The sequence below is a fragment of the Nicotiana tabacum genome, chromosome 17 (genome assembly GCF_000715075.1).
Source record: "Nicotiana tabacum cultivar K326 chromosome 17, ASM71507v2, whole genome shotgun sequence".
Classification (NCBI taxonomy): Eukaryota; Viridiplantae; Streptophyta; class Magnoliopsida; order Solanales; family Solanaceae; genus Nicotiana; species Nicotiana tabacum.
In genome coordinates this window covers 38875029-38894451 of record NC_134096.1, presented here as the reverse complement: position 1 = coordinate 38894451, position 19423 = coordinate 38875029, and positions in this window count along the sequence as shown.

Below are 19423 nucleotides of genomic sequence, written 5' to 3'. Positions count from 1 at the left end.
TATGACATTTATACGCACATGCATGAATTTATAAATATTTCAGGATTCACAAAGTTATTTAGACTTACAGGTGGATTCCTTTACTCCATGTTTCATTTATCTCTTTTATGGACTGATTTTCATGCCTTACATACTCGGTACATTATTCGTATTGACGTCACTTTTGCCTGGGGACGCTGTGTTTGATGCCCGCAGGTGCAGGTAGACAAGTTGACGGTCCCCCTTTTTAGGATTCTTGATCAGCGAGAGTTGGTGTGCTCCACTTGATCCAGAGCTTTTATTAGTTTTGGTACGCTACTTTTGTATGTAGATATAGATATGACGGAGCCCAGTCTCGTCCTTTATACAGTTGTACAGTCTATTAGAGGTCTGTAGATAGTCATGTATAGTTGGATAGTATGTGGCCTTATCGGCTTATAGTTTTGGATATATAGTTGTCTATAGCAGCCTTGTCGGCTCGCCCTACCATATTTCGCATGTATATGTATATATGTCTTTTGGACATGTTTTCCTCACATATGTTATTCACGTGATTCAGCAGTTTAATGACAGATGTTATTCATGACCTACCCTTAATTCATGTTTATACCATAGACGCATACTTAGAGGTGTTCGACATGTAGGACTCGGGCATTCTGTCCTAGGGTTGTCTACAGACCGTGTCTAGTAGAGTCTTGTTTATGGGTGTGTTGTGCACCACACTTATAGACAGGAGGTTATAGGATATTTAGGATGGTTACTTTTCTTTCTAATCTAGTTTGTACGATAGAACTGAGTTGTAAGTATTCACTCCTAATCTTTACCTTATTTATGTTTTTAGTGATGCCTATTACTACTAGACGACAGGCGCAAGCGGCTAGCATGGGTTAGAAGGCTACGAAAGTGTTATAAGAAGATATAAGTTACACTATGGAGTCAGACCCATCGGAGATCATGGGTTCTATTGAGGAGGATCCTTCCGAGGATCCATATGAGTCATCTGTTCGAGTAGTTTCGACTTCGCCAGAAGAAAATAGGGCGAGAGGAGTTCCGACCTCACCAAGGCCCTTAGTTTCATTATCAGGGCCCGTTGATCAAGGTATAAGGGGAGTGGTGCACGGATTGGCACAACTGGGTTTCCCTCAGGCTCAACACTATGTCAGGGTATTTATAGACACTAGCTCTTCTGAGGTTCCAAATAGTCCACAGTCTTGGGAGTCCGTCAATCAAGGTTCGTCTGTGTATATTATGGGATATGTAGAGGAAGATGATAGTAGTCGGGCCAAGAAGTGGAAGGTAGCTGATAAGGATATGATATGATTCCGATTCAAAATGTGTCTGATCGAGGATCTCATATAGGACGAGGCGAGGACCCTCTACAGTAAGCCGCCTCCAGATATTAGCTTTTGGTTTGTGAGCTCCACTTCTTCTTGGAGTATTACCAAGTCAGGGTTCTGTATATGTTATGTTGTTTTATGAGGACGTAGGGAGCCCTGTCCCGACTTATATATATTATGGTTATATTTTCTTAGAGGTTTTATAGACAATATCACGTGTATAGTTTTGGGTATGACATGTCTACAGCCTTGTCGGCCCCTATGTATCTATATAAACCTTTTTTTAATTAGTTATACCAGTTAAGTCCTAATATTATTACTTATATATATATGTATGTGGCCCGTAATGGCCCGTCATAAGTTTGAAAATAAATAAGGATAAGGTATGTGGCGCTTGGTTGGGTAGAATTGGATGTTATACTAGGTATGGATTGGTTGGCTTCTCGTTATGATAACGTCGATTGTAGATCAAAGATGATTCGATTCCATTTCCCAAGAGAGCTTGTTTTCGGGGTAGAAAGGTAATACGGGATCGCCGAGAGGTAGATTTATTTCCTATCTCAAGGCAAGGAAGATAATCAGAAAGGGTTATATTTATCACTTAGTTCGGGTAAAGGACGTGAAAGTAGAATCACCAACCATTCAATCTATCCTTGTGGTTAATGAGTTTCCCGATGTTTTCCCCGGCAAGCTTCTGGGTCTTCCGCCAGAGCGAGAAATTGAGTTTGCTATTGACCTATTACGAGATACTCAACCAATATCTATTTCTCCCTATAGAATGGCACCCGCAGAATTGAGGGAGTTGAAGGAACTACTAAAGGACTTTCTTGAAAAAGGCTTTATCAGACCTAGTACATCACCGTGGGGAGCACCTGTGTTATTTGTGAGGAAGAAAGATGGTTCCTTGCGGATATGTATTGATTAAAGACAGTTGAATAAGGTGACGATCAAGTATAAGTACCCGCTCCCGAGGATTGATGATTTATTTGATCATTGCAAGGTGCCAAGTGTTTCTCGAAGATAGACTTGAGGACCAGGTACTATCAGGTAAGGGTAAAGGAGAAAGATATTCTTAAGACAACATTCAGGACCAGATATGGGTATTTTGAGTTTCGTGTTATGTCATTCGGTTTGACCAATGCCCTAGTAGTATTCATGGAGTTAATGAACCGTGTGTTCAGACCCTTTCTAGATCTGTTCTGATTGTATTTATCGATGATATATTGGTCTACTCCCATTTAGAGGCTGAGCATACAAATCATTTGGGTACAGTGCTCAGAGTTCTACAAAAAGAGAAGTTGTACGCAAAACTCTCTAAATGTGAATTCTGGTTGAATTCTGTAGCTCTCCTTGGACATATTATTTTAGGTGAGGGTATCCGGGTTGATACCCAAAATATTGAGGCAGTGAATACTTGGCCTAGACCCACGACACTGACGGAGGTTCGTAGCTTCCTCATTTTGGCTGGTTATTGCAGGAGATTTGTAGAGGGATTTTCTTCTCTTTCAGCACCATTGACAAAGTTGACTCAGAAGGGAGCTAAGTTCCAATGGACTGATGATTGTGAGTGGAGTTTTCAAGCATTGAAGGATATATTAACTTCAGCACCGGTTCTAACACTCCCAGAGGGAACCGATGGTTATACTATCTATTATGACGCTTCGGGCATTGGATTGGGTTGTGTACTGATGCAGCATGGTAAGGTTGTAGCCTATGTGTATAGGCAACTAAGAAAGCACGAGAAGAATTACCCGACCCACGATTTAGAATTAGTCGCGGTGATTCATGCACTAAAGATGTGGAGGCACTACTTGTATGGCATTCATGTTAATATATATACAGATCATAAGAGCCTTCAGTATATCTTCAAGCAAAAGGAATTGAATATACGCCAAAGGAGATGGTTGGAGCTACTAAAAGACTATGACATTGATATTATATACCATCCAGGGAAGGCAAATGTATTAGCCGATACCCTCAGCCATAGATCTATGGGTAGCCTATCATATTTATAGCCAGATGGGGATAGCCCATGATATTTATCAGCTAGCTAGTCTTGGAGTTCGTATACTGGACTCAGGTGAAATCGGAATTACTATTCAGGATACGAAAACATCCTCTTTAGTAACTGAAGTGCCAATACGAGGATCTTGTGTTAGCTCATTACAGGGATACAACCCCCTCAGAAGGAGAAGACACCATTTGAGATTATAGGAGATTGGGTCCTTAGATATCGAGGACGATTATGTGTCCCTAATGTTGCAGGGCTGCGCCGACAGGTTATGGGAGAAACTCACTATTCTCGTTATTCTATCCATCTAGGAAAAACAAAAGATGTATCATGATATCAGAGAAATATATTGGTGGGATGGAATGAAAAAAGATATAGCAGAGTTTGTTGCTCACTGCCCTAACTGTCAGCAGGTTAAGATTGAGCATCAAAAACCCGGTGGATTATTGCAGGATATAGAGATTCCGACTTGGAAGTGGGAAGTAATCAATATGGATTTCATCGAAGGCTTACCTCATACCCAGCATAAGTTTGATTCTATATGGGTGATTGTTGATAGACTTACAAAATTAGCCCATTTTCTGCCCGTTAGGAATGTGTATTCTGTAGAGGATTATGCAAGTCTTTACATTAAGGAGATAGTACGACTTCATGGTGTCCCTATATCTATTATCTCAGATAGAGGAGCTCAGTTTACAACTAATTTTTGGAGGTCCTTCCAAACACGATTGGGGACTTAGGTAAGTCTTAGTACATCATTTTATCCCCATACAGACGGACAGGCTGAGCGTACTATTCAGACACTTGAGGATATATTAAGGGCTTGTGTGATAGACTTCAAGGGTAGATGGGATGATCATCTGCCGCTTCTTGAGTTCACGTATAATAATAGCTATCATTCCAGTATTCAGATGGCTCCATATGAAGCTCTTTATGGACGTAAGTGTAGGTCGCCTATAGGATGGTCCGATGTTGGGGAAACTAAGTTAGTAGGACCAGAGTTGGTACAATAGGCAATCGAGAAGATTAAGCTTATAAAGGAAAGGCAATTAGCAGCTCAAAGCCGTCAGAAGCCTTATGCGAATAATCGACGACGAGAATTGGAGTTTTCGGTTGATGATTGTGTATTCCTAAAGGTATCACCGATGAAAGGCATTATGAGGTTCGGTAAGAAAGGAAAACTTAGCCCTCGGTACATTGGACCATATAAGATCCTACGCAAGGTAGGCCAGATAGCATATGAGTTAGACTTGCCTTCTGACTTGGAGTCTGTACATCCAGTATTTTATGTGTCTATGCTTCGTAAATGTATCGGAGATCCTTCTAGAGTCGCATCAGTTGACGATGCTCAGGTCACAGAGCAGTTATCATATGAGGAAACTCCCAATGCTATACAAGATATACAGGTTCAGAAATTAAGGACTAAAGTCGTAGCTTCGGTGAACGTACTTTGGAGAAACAAAAATGTGGAAGAAATGACTAGGGAAAATGAAGAGGACATGAAGTCTAGGTATCCTCACTTGTTTCCTCTTCTAGAGGAGGATCCGACTGAGACATCACAGCCTTAAGGTACGAGTATGGATTCTTGTGTTAATTATTTTCATTGGTCGTGTCATGCCATTGTCATGGTTGATGATTGTGGCAATATATGGCATTTAATTATTGAGTTTTCTACATGAAGGGTTGATAGTAGTACTGTTACAAAGACGACTCAGCCAAACTTTATATAGATCCCGAGGAGTTAAACATTCGAGGACGAATGTTTCTAAGGGAGGAAGGATGTTTCATCCCGCATTTCGTACGTTAAAGTTTTGTCGTAAGTTAATCGACATAGACTCGGGAATGAGATTATTTTTGAGGTTATAAGCATTTATGATATTTATAACAGGCGATAAGTAAGTGCCGTGAAAGTTAAAGAGTAAACGAATCAAAGAAAATGAGTTTCGTTGAAGGTTGTCAATTTGGGATAAAATACGGTCTGAGCTATAATACCCGATATTTATGGACTAGTGCCATACATGACCATGATAGTAAGGTGTATAAGGTATGTTAAAAATGAGTAGTATTTTAAGTAATTTGGAATAATTCTTAATTATGTGCATAATTGGGTAATTATTGATTTTTAGTGGGGTATTAACTAATTAATTAGCATCTTTGGATAAGCCTAATGGAACTCAACGTGGCAGCAAAGGCCTTAGGCAAATGTGACTCTTAAGTTCATGTAAAATGTGGCATATTTAGAAGGTTTTTGTGGCTAAGTCACCACATAAGTGGGGCCCACACCCAAAGATATTAAAGGCCTCTCTAATTCACTTTGTATCTCTACAATGTAATGAAGAAAGCTTCAGCAAAGATTATTATGTGATAGCAACGTGATTTGCTACAAAATTCATACAAGAGTACTTAGCAACATGAGAATTGCGATTCTAAGGGAGTACGGTGCAATCTTTCTCAAGAATATCATACGGAATTTTTCCCTATTTTGATCTCGTCGTTACGTGTTTCGTCGTGATTGACGTGTGTTAGAGGGATTGTCAAGAGAATCGGCTCAGGTATGTTAAGGCTATCCCTTCTTTCTTTCTGGCATGATTCATACGATACAAACGAAATGAGTAAACGCACAGCTTTCATAAATGACTCTATTCATAGCAGTACTAGGGGTGCCTATGTTCTTGATTCCCCATGTAAATTATTATTATATCTTCTGTTCATGGGTCTCAGAAAAATACGTAGTTGATAAAATTTATTCGAAGGCATATTGGCCTTATGACATACCGAGAAGTCTTATAAACTTACTTCTTATGCATTTCATTCATTTATACATGTACATTAACCCATGACCAGATGGAATTATGTACACGTATATTATATGTATATGGGATATGGGAAAAGGTAACAGCATTATATACGCACCACCACCTGATCAGTTGGTATACGTTGATGATTTCGCCCACAGAGGTCGAGATGAGATGATATGATGGGATGCCCTTAGAGGATTGATTATATTATGTACACATATACATATGCATGATATGACATTTATACGCACATGCATGACTTTATAAATATTTCATGATTCAGAAAGTTATTTAGACTTACAGGTGGATTCCTTTACTCCATGTTTCATTTATGTCTTTTATGGACTGATTTTCATGCCTTACATACTCGGTACATTATTCGTATTGACGTCCCTTTTTCCTGGGGACGCTGCGTTTTATACCCGCAGGTGCAGGCAGACAAGTTGACGGTCCCCATTTTTTGGATCCTTGATCAGCGAGAGTTGGTGTGCTCAACTTAATCTGGAGCTGTTATTAATTTTGGTACGCTACTTTTGTATGTAGATATGGGTATGATGGGGCCCAGTCCTGTACTTTATACAGTTGTACACTCTATTAAAGGTCTGTAGACAGTCATGTATAGTTGGATAGTATATGGCCTTGTCAGCTTCTAGTTTTGGATATATAGTTGTCTATAGTAGCCTTGTCGACTCGCCCTACTGTATTCCGCATGTATATGTATATATGTCTTTTGGACAAGTTTTCCTCACGTATGTTATTCACGTGATTCAGCAGTTTAATGACAGATGTTATTCATGACCTACCCTTAATTAATGTTTATACCTTAGACGCATGCTTAAGGGTGTTCGACAGGTAAGACTCGGGCACTCGTCATGGCCCATCAGTTTGGGTCGTGACATTGTACCTTAGCTAATGTCAGCTTTTTTATCTCCTTAGTCATGGTGTCTAGATGGGCTTGCATGGATGTGTTAGATTCCACCTGGTGAACCCCAACTGATTTTCTCATGTCATTACTCTCAGTCGTCCACTGGTTAGAATCCTCAAATTCATCGAGGATTAAGACAACCTCCTCTGGCATTTTCTTCATTAGTAGACCTCCATGTGCAGTATTCAGAGTTCGTCGCGAGGACAGTGTCAGTCTATCCCAAAAATCCTGGAGTTGCATCCACAAATCAATTCCATTGTTGTGACACTTCCTGACTATCTCCTTGAATCGTTCCCAAAGATCAAAAACCGTTTATGTCTCCTTCTGGCAGAAATTATGGATTTCCCTTCTGAAATTTCCTGGTTTTGCAGCCGAGAAGTATTTGTCAAGAAACTTCTTGGTCATATCTTCCCATGTCCTTATAGAACCAGCAGGTAAGCTGCGAAGCCATTGCTTCGCGTCATCTTTCAGTGAAAAGGAGAATGCCCTTAAGTAGACAGCATCCTTTAATACTCCATTGTATTGAAAGGTTTTCATGATATCGTCGAAGTCCATCATGTGAGTATTAGGATCTTCGTACATCTTCCCTCTGAAAGTGCAATTATTTTGGATAGTTTTAAGCAAGCCTTGCTTCGATTCGAAGTTGTTAGCTGCTATGAATGGGGGTCTGACACTTGGCATTCCTTGATTATATACGGGCCTAACATAGTCATCCAATTATCTTCCAGGTCAGGGTGCTACATTCTTGAACTGTTCTTCGACCAAAGGTCGGTTTAGATTGAATCTTCGACCCCCATTGAGTTCGATTGTTTCATCAGCAATCCTCCGTGCAGCTTCTTATTGTGCTGCCTCCCTTGCAGCTAAGTCTACTCCTTCATTGTCTTCATTTGCCATGGTATCTTGAGTTGATGTTTGTCCCAAAAAATGTTCTGTTAATTCTTTTTCTTTTCTCAGATGTTGCGGGTATTTTTCTAACTTTGGTCGTATGGTATCACTTCCCTTGAAGAGGATCGAGTCATACACCAGAAGTGCTCTCACATATTCTTGCTTATGCTAAATTCTTGAAAGAGATCCTTACGAAAAAGAGGAAAATAGAGGAGACCTCAGTGGTCGAGCTCAAAGAGCATTGCAGCGCGATATTGTAAAATAAACTCCCACAAAAGTGTGAAGATCCGGGTAGTTTTACCATACATTTCTCTTTAGGTACTACTAATTTTTATAAGTCTCTATGTGATTCTGGTGCCTCAATTAATCTAATGCCTCTATCAATTTACAGGAAACTGGAGATGGAGATTGGAGAGATAAGGTCTGCACCAATATCTTTGCAGCTGGTAGACCAAACGACTCTAACACCCGAGGGAATAGTTGAAGATGTCTTAGTTCGGGTGGATAAGTTCGTATTTCCTAGGGATTTCATAGTGGTTAATATGGAAGTGAACAAGGAGGTCCCCCTCATCCTAGGAAGATCATTCTTAGCGATGGGTAGAGCTATAATAGATATACAAGATAAAAAAACTCATGCTTAGAGTGGGTGAGGAAACTGTGACTTTCAAGATGGATGTAGCAAAGGGGGCACAAAAAGACAAACCGGCTGCGAGTGTTGAATGGAAAGTGAAGGGTGCGAAAAAAAAGGTTGCAGTGAGTGAGAAAGTTAAGTGTGGGGTATACCCCAAGAAGGCTGAGAAGAAGCTATGTGCATGGATGTGTATCGGAGATCCTTCTAGAGTCGCATCAGTTGACGATGCTCAGGTCACAGAGCAGTTATCATATGAGGAAACTCCCAATGCTATACAAGATATACAGGTTCGAAAATTAAGGACTAAAGTCGTAGCTTCGGTGAACGTACTTTGGAGAAACAAAAATGTGGAAGAAATGACTAGGGAAAATGAAGAGGACATGAAGTCTAGGTATCCTCACTTGTTTCCTCTTCTAGAGGAGGATCCGACTGAGACATCACAGCCTTAAGGTACGAGTATGGATTCTTGTGTTAATTATTTTCATTGGTCGTGTCATGCCATTGTCATGGTTGATGATTGTGGCAATATATGGCATTTAATTATTGAGTTTTCTACATGAAGGGTTGATAGTAGTACTGTTACAAAGGCGACTCAGCCAAACTTTATATAGATCCCGAGGAGTTAAACATTCGAGGACGAATGTTTCTAAGGGAGGAAGGATGTTTCATCCCGCATTTCGTACGTTAAAGTTTTGTCGTAAGTTAATCAACATAGACTCGGGAATGAGATTATTTTTGAGGTTATAAGCATTTATGATATTTATAACAGGCGATAAGTAAGTGCTGTGAAAGTTAAAGAGTAAACGAATCAAAGAAAATGAGTTTCGTTGAAGGTTGTCAATTTGGGATAATATACGGTCTGAGCTATAATACCCGGTATTTATGGACTAGTGCCATACATGACCATGATAGTAAGGTGTATAAGGTATGTTAAAAATGAGTAGTATTTTAAGTAATTTGGAATAATTCCTAATTATGTGCATAATTGGGTAATTATTGATTTTTAGTGGGGTATTAACTAATTAATTAGCATCTTTGGATAAGCCTAATGGAACTCAACGTGGCAGCAAAGGCCTTAGGCAAATGTGACTCTTAAGTTCATGTAAAATGTGGCATAGTTAGAAGGTTTTTGTGGCTAAGTCACCACATAAGTGGGGCCCACACCCAAAGATATTAAAGGCCTCTCTAATTCACTTTGTATCTCTACAATGTAATGAAGAAAGCTTCAGCAAAGATTATTATGTGATAGCAACGTGATTTGCTACAAAATTCATACAAGAGTACTTAGCAACATGAGAATTGCGATTCTAAGGGAGTACGGTGCAATCTTTCTCAAGAATATCATACGGAATTTTTCCCTATTTTGATCTCGTCGTTACGTGTTTCGTCGTGATTGACGTGTGTTAGAGGGATTGTCAAGAGAATCGGCTCAGGTATGTTAAGGCTATCCCTTCTTTCTTTCTGGCATGATTCATACGATACAAACGAAACGAGTAAACGCACAGCTTTCATAAATGACTCTATTCATAGCAGTACTAGGGGTGCCTATGTTCTTGATTCCCCATGTAAATTATTATTATATCTTCTGTTCATGGGTCTCAGAAAAATACGTAGTTGATAAAATTTATTCGAAGGCATATTGGCCTTATGACATACCGAGAAGTCTTATAAACTTACTTCTTATGCATTTCATTCATTTATACATGTACATTAACCCATGACCAGATGGAATTATGTACACGTATATTATATGTATATGGGATATGGGAAAAGGTAACAGCATTATATACGCACCACCACCTGATCAGTTGGTATACGTTGATGATTTCGCCCACAGAGGTCGAGATGAGATGATATGATGGGATGCCCTTAGAGGATTGATTATATTATGTACACATATACATATGCATGATATGACATTTATACGCACATGCATGACTTTATAAATATTTCATGATTCAGAAAGTTATTTAGACTTACAGGTGGATTCCTTTACTCCATGTTTCATTTATGTCTTTTATGGACTGATTTTCATGCCTGGTTTTGCAGCCGAGAAGTATTTGTCAAGAAACTTCTTGGTCATATCTTCCCATGTCCTTATAGAACCTGCAGGTAAGCTACGAAGCCATTGATTCGCGTCATCTTTCAGTGAAAAGGAGAATGCCCTTAAGTAGACAACATCCTTTAATACTCCATTGTATTGAAAGGTTTTCATGATATCGTCGAAGTCCATCATGTGAGTATTAGGATCTTCATACATCTTCCCTCTGAAAGTGCAATTATTTTGGATAGTTTTAAGCAAGCCTTGCTTCGATTCGAAGTTGTTAGCTGCTATGGATGGGGGTCTGACACTTGGCATTCCTTGATTATATACGGGCCTAACATAGTCATCCAATTATCTTCCAGGTCAGGGTGCTACATTCTTGAACTGTTCTTCGACCAAAGGTCGGTTTAGATTGAATCTTCGACCCCCATTGAGTTCGATTGTTTCGTCAGCAATCCTCCGTGCAGCTTCTTATTGTGCTGCCTCCCTTGCAGCTAAGTCTACTCCTTCATTGTCTTCATTTGCCATGGTATCTTGAGTTGATGTTTGTACCAAAAAATGTTCTGTTAATTCTTTTTCTTTTCTCAGATGTTGCGGGTATTTTTCTAACTTTGGTCGTATGGTATCACTTCCCTTGAAGATGATCGAGTCATACACCAGAAGTGCTCTCACATATTCTTGCTTATGCTAAATTCTTGAAAGAGATCCTTACGAAAAAGAGGAAAATAGAGGAGACCTCAGTGGTCGAGCTCAAAGAGCATTGCAGCGCGATATTGTAAAATAAACTCCCACAAAAGTGTGGAGATCCGGGTAGTTTTACCATACATTGCTCTTTAGGTACTACTAATTTTTATAAGTCTCTATGTGATTCTGGTGCCTCAATTAATCTAATGCCTCTATCAATTTACAGGAAACTGGAGATGGAGATTGGAGAGATAAGGTCTGCACCAATATCTTTGCAGCTGGTAGACCAAACGACTCTAACACCCGAGGGAATAGTTGAAGATGTCTTAGTTCGGGTGGATAAGTTCGTATTTCCTAGGGATTTCATAGTGGTTAATATGGAAGTGAACAAGGAGGTCCCCCTCATCCTAGGAAGATCATTCTTAGCGATGGGTAGAGCTATAATAGATATACAAGATAAAAAAACTCATGCTTAGAGTGGGTGAGGAAACTGTGACTTTCAAGATGGATGTAGCAAAGGGGGCACAAAAAGACAAACCGGCTGCGAGTGTTGAATGGAAACTGAAGGGTGCGAAAAAAAAGGTTGCAGTGAGTGAGAAAGTTAAGTGTGGGGTATACCCCAAGAAGGCTGAGAAGAAGCTATTTGCATGGATGTGTACACTAGTTCGGGCACGAGGGATGGAGCCCAACTTCGACTCAAACCCCGACAAGATGTTCAGGAAAGTTTTCCTTACCTTTTGCTTTTAATTTGTCTGTCATAGGGGCATGCCACAATTTAAAGTGTGAGGGGGGGATGTATAGAATGTATAAATGTCTATGTGTGAGTATATATGTATAGAATATATAAATGTCTTTGCATGTTTTTGTAATTCATTTGATTGAAAATTTTAAAAGTTTTGATTTTTCCCGACGATGGATATCATTCGACAGGTTTCTTGAGGGATTAAGTCAAAAGAAAAAGACAAAAGATTTTTTTATAGGTAGCAACTGAATTCCCCCTTGGTTTTTCTTTCTGGCGCGGTTCTTTTACAAGGGTTTTATTTGAACTGGGTGTAGTTATATTTTTTTCAGGAGTAGGAAACCTTGTGTTGTTATTTGAAATGAAAGCAATCTATTGACTTCATTATGCCTTAAAAATAGTAAGTGCTTTAGTTATGACGCTTAGGCTCAGCTTTTGACTCTTGTATAAACACCTTAAATTGTATGATCTTAACTTTGCTTAACTACTTTGACTAGAGTGTCTTGATGAGTCCGATCCTGAGTGAGTTATGTACCATGTGCGTGTGAGGTTTTGGGTATTCTGTGCATTGCATTTGATGTCTAGAACTTGCCCCGTGTGTTTGCAAAGAGAAATAGTAGTTTTATTCAGTCTTGGAAGTGATATAGGCATTTCTTTGTTGAGCCAGTTATATGTTGTTAACCACCTAATTGTTATGTATCCTAGTTGACCCATTTGAGCCTGTAATCATATTTCTTTGGAAATCACATTACAAGCGTTTGAATTGATCATCTATTTGAACCTTCTTACCTCTCACGAGCACTTGAAATTGTTATGAACTTTGTAAAAGTTAAAGTGTGGGGTGTTAGTTTGGCTTTTGAGTGGAGCTATTGAATTAAGGAGAAATGTACATTGTTTTTAAAAAGTAAGAGACACTCAAAATTTTGTGGTAATTCTTAATATATTTGTGCTAAAAGAAGTTGGGAGTTGACATATAATAATGTAATGGTTGAGTTATGGTTTGACAAAAGTGTGGGATTTTGAACGGTCAATTGTATGTATTAAAGTGCTTAGGGAGGTGTAGTCAATATATCTAAATGTATCCTACCCATCCCGCAGCCTACATTACAACCAAATAAAGTCCTACTTGATCCTTGACTAAATGAGCTCAATTCGTATAGTAGTACATTACAGGCAAGCTTATGGTACGTCTTTTGTGGTACATGAATGTCATTTCTGAGAGTGAGTGAATTCTTTCCATCTTCAGTTCCTAATTGTTCTTAAACTTTATTATGTGTCGAACTACTCTTTATTGTTGTGTGAGAGGACTTGATTCACGAAGGAAACGTAATGTCGTTAACCTCTGTGTTAGAGCAAGTGAGCGGGTTGTGAAAAATGCATGGTGCTGTTGAGTCAAACCTTGAGGCGAGAATGTTACAGTATTGTGCTTAATCTGTTTCGATTATTCTTGGTGAGATGAGTTAGAAGAGTTGCTTAAAAAGGTCGTGTCTATGTGAAATATAGTTTAATTGCTCGATGACGAGCAATGGTTTAAGTATGGGTGTTGATGGTAGACTATAATCCCGTGTTTTAGTCGCTTATTGTACTCTAATTCACTGTACTTTACTTATGTTGAGCTTTAATTAGTAGTGTTTTGCACTTATTGTGTGTTTTATGCCGTGTAGGAGTGATTCTGAGTTATTTAGATGTTAAGCAAATTTGGCCTATTTGGAGCTTTGAATTCTGAGTAGAAGCCCAAGGATTAAACCGAGATCGCGTTCAGGGGTCGAAGACCAAGTCCAGATGTCAAAAATTGGAGAAACGAACTTACTCTAAGAAAACTGCACAGTCGCGCTGCATTGGGCACCGCGACAGTGCAAATTATGCCCAGAAAGTGTTTTGTGAAGTGTTCTGGAAATTGCCACAAGCGTGTCGCATGGTGCGGCGCGGTAGTGTAAAATTGTTAGAGTAACTTCCCATTTCCGCTAAAAAGGGTAATTTCATCCGGGGTTTATTGGGGGATGGCTTAAACACACGGGAAAACACCATTTTTGAGGACTTTTGACACATTTTCGACCTAAGGAGGCTAAGGAGGAGTTGGAAGAACACAAGCACACGGATTTAATCATTCCTTCCTCACTCAAGATCCGGGTTTGGATTAAATTTATGTTTTCTTATACTTTAGTTACATTTGTGAATAACTTCTCCATGTCTATGGAGTAGATCCTTTTGGGTTTTGATGGTTTTGGTGTATTGATGATCGTTTGTGGATTATAACTCTATTTTTATGTATTTGAATCGTTTTTGGAAGATTTAATTATTGCATCTATATTTACTTATTCTTGTAATCGAAAGAGACATAACTTGTGATATCTTTGCATTATATTGTTGGTTGAGTTCATAGATTCTTCTAAGTAATCGAAAGAGGCTAGTTGAATCATTGATTAAATCTAGTTAGGAGAATAATCGAAAGAGGTTTTCCTAAAGACCAATCCATTACGCATTCTTGCATATCTTCATAGTGCTTAAATTGGTTCATCTCGTGAGGTTAAGACTTAATCGAGAGAGGAGTTTTTGTTGAACGTTTGAACTAATAATAGAGTTAATTCGAAAGACTAACTTGGACATTGGAAGTGAATTATCTAGAGTTAGATCCCGAACAATTATCTTGCACTTATTCTGTCAAAACTCTATCCTCTTCCACTTATAACCTTAATTGATTGTTTCTTGTTTCGATAGTCACTAGTCAATAGCTGTAGATTTTAGATTCTTAGTTAAATTTTATTATATATAAATCTCAATTGTTGATCCTCCTGGATAGTAATCAAGCTAGAAACTACGAGAATACTATTTAAATCCAATCCTTGTGGACACGATATTATACTATACTATCTTTGACTAGTGAGCACAAATTAAGTGTGTGTTTTGCGCTCATCAAATATTGGCGTCGTTGCCGGGGATTGGCAATCAATAGTGTTTGAAATAGTTTGTAGTGCTAATTCAGGAATCTATTTTTATTTTTTTTTCCATTTATTTTGTTCGTCACGGGTTTCTCCTCTGTGTGCATGCAACATGTTAAGCCCGTAGTGTATGACACGAATTTCTTGTAAAGACGTAATACCCTACAAATTGGAATTGGAAAACCACCTACGGCAACTGAGGAAGGAGAAAGAGTTCACCGTAAGGTTCTTGGGGCAACCTTCAACCCAAGAACGCATGGCTAATAACGATGACAATGAGGTAGAGGCAGATGCAAGGATAGTTGCTGAGGAAACTGTCGAAGACAATAGGGGTCAAAGATTCAATCTAAATCGACCCTTGATTGAAGACCAATTCGAGAATGCGTTACCAAGGCCTGGTAGAGCATTGGGTGACTATGCCAGACCAGTCTACAATCAAGGATTGTCAAGTGTTAGACCAGCTCCAATTGCAGCCAATAATTTCGAGTTGAAGTAAGGTTTGCTTCAAACCATTCAAAACAACTGTATTTTCAGAGGAAAGATGAACGAAGATCCACACACGCATCTGATGGACTTCGAGGAGATTATGAACACCTTTCAATATAATGGGGTGTCACAAGATGTAGTGTATTTAAGGGCATTTCCCTTTTCATTTAAAGATGATGCAAAGCAGTGGCTTCGAAGCTTGCCAAATGGATTAATTAGAACATGGGAGGAAATGACCAGAAAATTTCTTGATAAATATTTCTCCTCAGCTAGGACGGGCAAGTTTAGACGGGAAATACATAACTTCTGCCAGAAAGAGAGTGAAACTATTTTTGAAGCATGGGAGAGGTTTAAGGAGATAGTTCGAAGGTGAAAACATAGCGGAATTGAAATATGGATGCAACTTCAAGATTTTTGGGATGGATTGACTCCGACCTCGCGTAGAACATTGAGCAATACAATTGGAGGCCCTTTTATGAAGAAGACTCCAGCGGAGATAGTTAAAATTCTTGATGAGTTATCTGAATATTCTAATCAGTGGCCCTCTGAGAGTGTGGAAATAAGAAAATCAACAGGTGTTCACCAAGTTGATGCTACTACATCTGTGCAAGTACATCTTGATGTTATGGCTAAAGAAATACGAAAGCTAACTGTAGCTTCGATGCAAAATGTACACCACGCAGCTTGTGAAATATGTGGAAGAGGACACCCTACTCATGAGTGTCAAGCCTCAACTGAGAAAGTGAATGTTGTAGGAAACTATAATTTTAATGTAATGGGTCAGAGGCACCCCGGCTTTTCATGGAATCCACCTGGGGGTACTAAAAAAGCATGGCAATAAAACAACCCTAGATTCCAGGAACAAGGAGCTCCAGGTTTTCAAAATCAGCAGAGGCAGCAGTATCAATCTCCACAGTCGAATCAATCGTGGAGAAATGCCACATGTGGTAGGGTAGTAGGCTGGTCGCTCGTCGTTGCAATTTCAGGTTAATTGATAAATTTTTGATTCGGTGTGTTATGGTATATTTGGGGGTTTTGTTGTATTGAAGGTCCCGAATTTTAGTTGGGTTATATTTAAGCTGTTAATTGTATTGTTTTTGTATTTCGCCTATAGTAGGCTTGAGGGAGCAGTAAAATCAGGGGAAATGCTGCCCGTTTTATTTTAAGAATCGAGTTATCGTTTGAGATACGTGATATACTAGCGCCATCTAAGTTGTACATGTATTTCTATGTTATAGGGTTGGCGTGCTAGTTGTCGTAAACCTGTTGTTCAGTTGCATTGACGACTTGAGGTATGTTAAGGCTATCCATTCTTTTCTTTTGGCATGATCCATATGATACAAACGAAACGTGCAAATGCGGAACTTTCATAAATGACTCTATTTGTAGAAGTAATAGGGGTGTCTATGTTCTTGATTTCCCATGTGTCCTATTATTATATCTTTTATTCATGGGTATCAGAAAAATACGTAAGTTGCTAAAGTTTATCCGAAAGCATATTTATCTTATGACATTCCGAGAAATATTACTCACTTACTTCATTATGCATTGCATTCATTTATACATGTACATTGACCCATGACCATATGGCATTATATACGCGTATATTATATGTGTATGGGATATGGGAAAAGGTTATGGCGTTAAATACGCACCACCACCTGATCAGCTCGTATATGTTGATGATTTCGCCCACAGTGGCTGAGATGATATGATGGGATGCCCTCAGAGGCTTGATGATGTTATGTATGCATATACCTATACATGGTATGACATTTATACACACATGCATGACATTATAAACTTTTCATGATTCATAGAGCTATTCCGAATTACAGGTTGAGTTCTTTACTACATGTTTCTTTCATGTCTTTTATATACTAGTTTCATGCCTTACATACTCGGTACTTTATTTGTATTGACGTTAGTTTTGCCTGGGGATGATGTGTTTCATGCCCGCAGGTCCTGATAGACAGATTGAGAGTTCTCCTAGTAGGCTATCAACTCAACGGAAGGTGTTTGTGCACTCCACTTGCTCCGGAGTTGCCTATTTGATCAGTATGATTTGGACATGTATGGATTGGTATGGCGCAATCCTGTCCCGACCTTTATGACGTTTATGTTCTCTTAGAGGCTTGTAGACAGATGTCATGTATATGGATACTTGTATGGCCTTGTCGGCCTATGTTTTGAGTATACAAATGATCATGTCGGCATTAGAGGCCCGTATGTCACATGTATAAGTTTCTATATCATATCCTATGTCTAGTATTCCCTTATGTTTTATTCTACTTATCTCATGATGGCCCTTCTGGCCCATTTACCCATCACGGTATGATAAAAAAATATATTACGTTGGTACTCGGTAGTGTAAGGCATCGAGTGCCCGTCGCGGCCCTGCGGTTTGGGTCGTGAAAAAAGTGATATCAGAGCAGTTCTGTCCTAGGGAGTCTACAAGCCGTGTCTAGTAGAGTCTTGTTTATGGGTGTGGTTTGTACCATACTTATAAGCAGGAGGCTACAAGGCATTTAGGACTATCACTCTTTCTTCTTACTCTAGATCGTGAAGTAGAGCTCAGTTTTAATAAATTCTAACTCCTAAATTCTATTTATTCGTTATACAATGACATCTACATCCAGAAAGATAGTTGGTAAGAGATTGAATGTGGCTGTGCAAGAGTTCAGTAAGAGGAACTCAATTTTGCATCATGCTTATGATGAGTAAATGTAAGGTCTTCAGTAGATTATATGTGTACTACGATGTGTAAGCTTCTTGATAAGGAGTCCTAAGGCATGAATATCTATCCACCCATACGGTAAAAAGAAACGAGAGGATCAGAAGGTAGATACAAGTTTCAACAAGTAAAATAAGTAAGGTGAAGAAGGATACGAGGTACCCAGTTAGTGAAGATTATCGGTATTTACAATTCAGGCAAAGAAATATAAACATTCTGAGTTACTTTCAACATTAACAGATATACTTCATAGTTAAGAAAATATCTACTTTCTGTATTTAATCTTTTATATATCAAGAAATGTTGATAAATTCGTTTCCTAATAGTTAGAACTCACGGGACAATGATCGGAAGCCGTAAGTTCAATTTATTTCACTTTTAGTGGACTGTTGTGTAGTCCACACGTATTGGCCTATTGTACTGCTGATTTATGGTGTTTGGAAGGATAAAAGGCGTGGAGAAATGCCACATGTGGTAGGGTAGTAGGCTGGTCGCTCGTCGTTGCAATTTCAGGTTAATTGATAAATTTTTGATTCGGTGTGTAATGGTATATTTGGGGGTTTTGTTGTATTGAAGGTCCCGAATTGTAGTTGGGTTATATTTAAGCTGTTAATTGTATTGTTTTTGTATTTCGCCTATAGTAGGCTTGAGGGAGCAGTAACATCAGGGGAAATGCTGCCCGTTTTATTTTAAGAATCGAGTTATCGTTTGAGATACGTGATATACTAGCGCCATCTAAGTTGTACATGTATTTCTATGTTATAGGGTTGGCGTGCTAGTTGTCGTAAACCTGTTGTTCAGTTGCATTGACGACTTGAGGTATGTTATGGCTATCCATTCTTTTCTTTTGGCATGATCCATATGATACAAACGAAACGTGCAAATGCGGAACTTTCATAAATGACTCTATTTGTAGAAGTAATAGGGGTGTCTATGTTCTTGATTTCCCATGTGTCCTATTATTATATCTTTTATTCATGGGTATCAGAAAAATACGTAAGTTGCTAAAGTTTATCCGAAAGCATATTTATCTTATGACATTCCGAGAAATATTACTCACTTACTTCATTATGCATTGCATTCATTTATACATGTACATTGACCCATGACCATATGGCATTATATACGCGTATATTATATGTGTATGGGATATGGGAAAAGGTTATGGCATTAAATACGCACCACCACCTGATCAGCTCGTATATGTTGATGATTTCGCCCACAGTGGCTG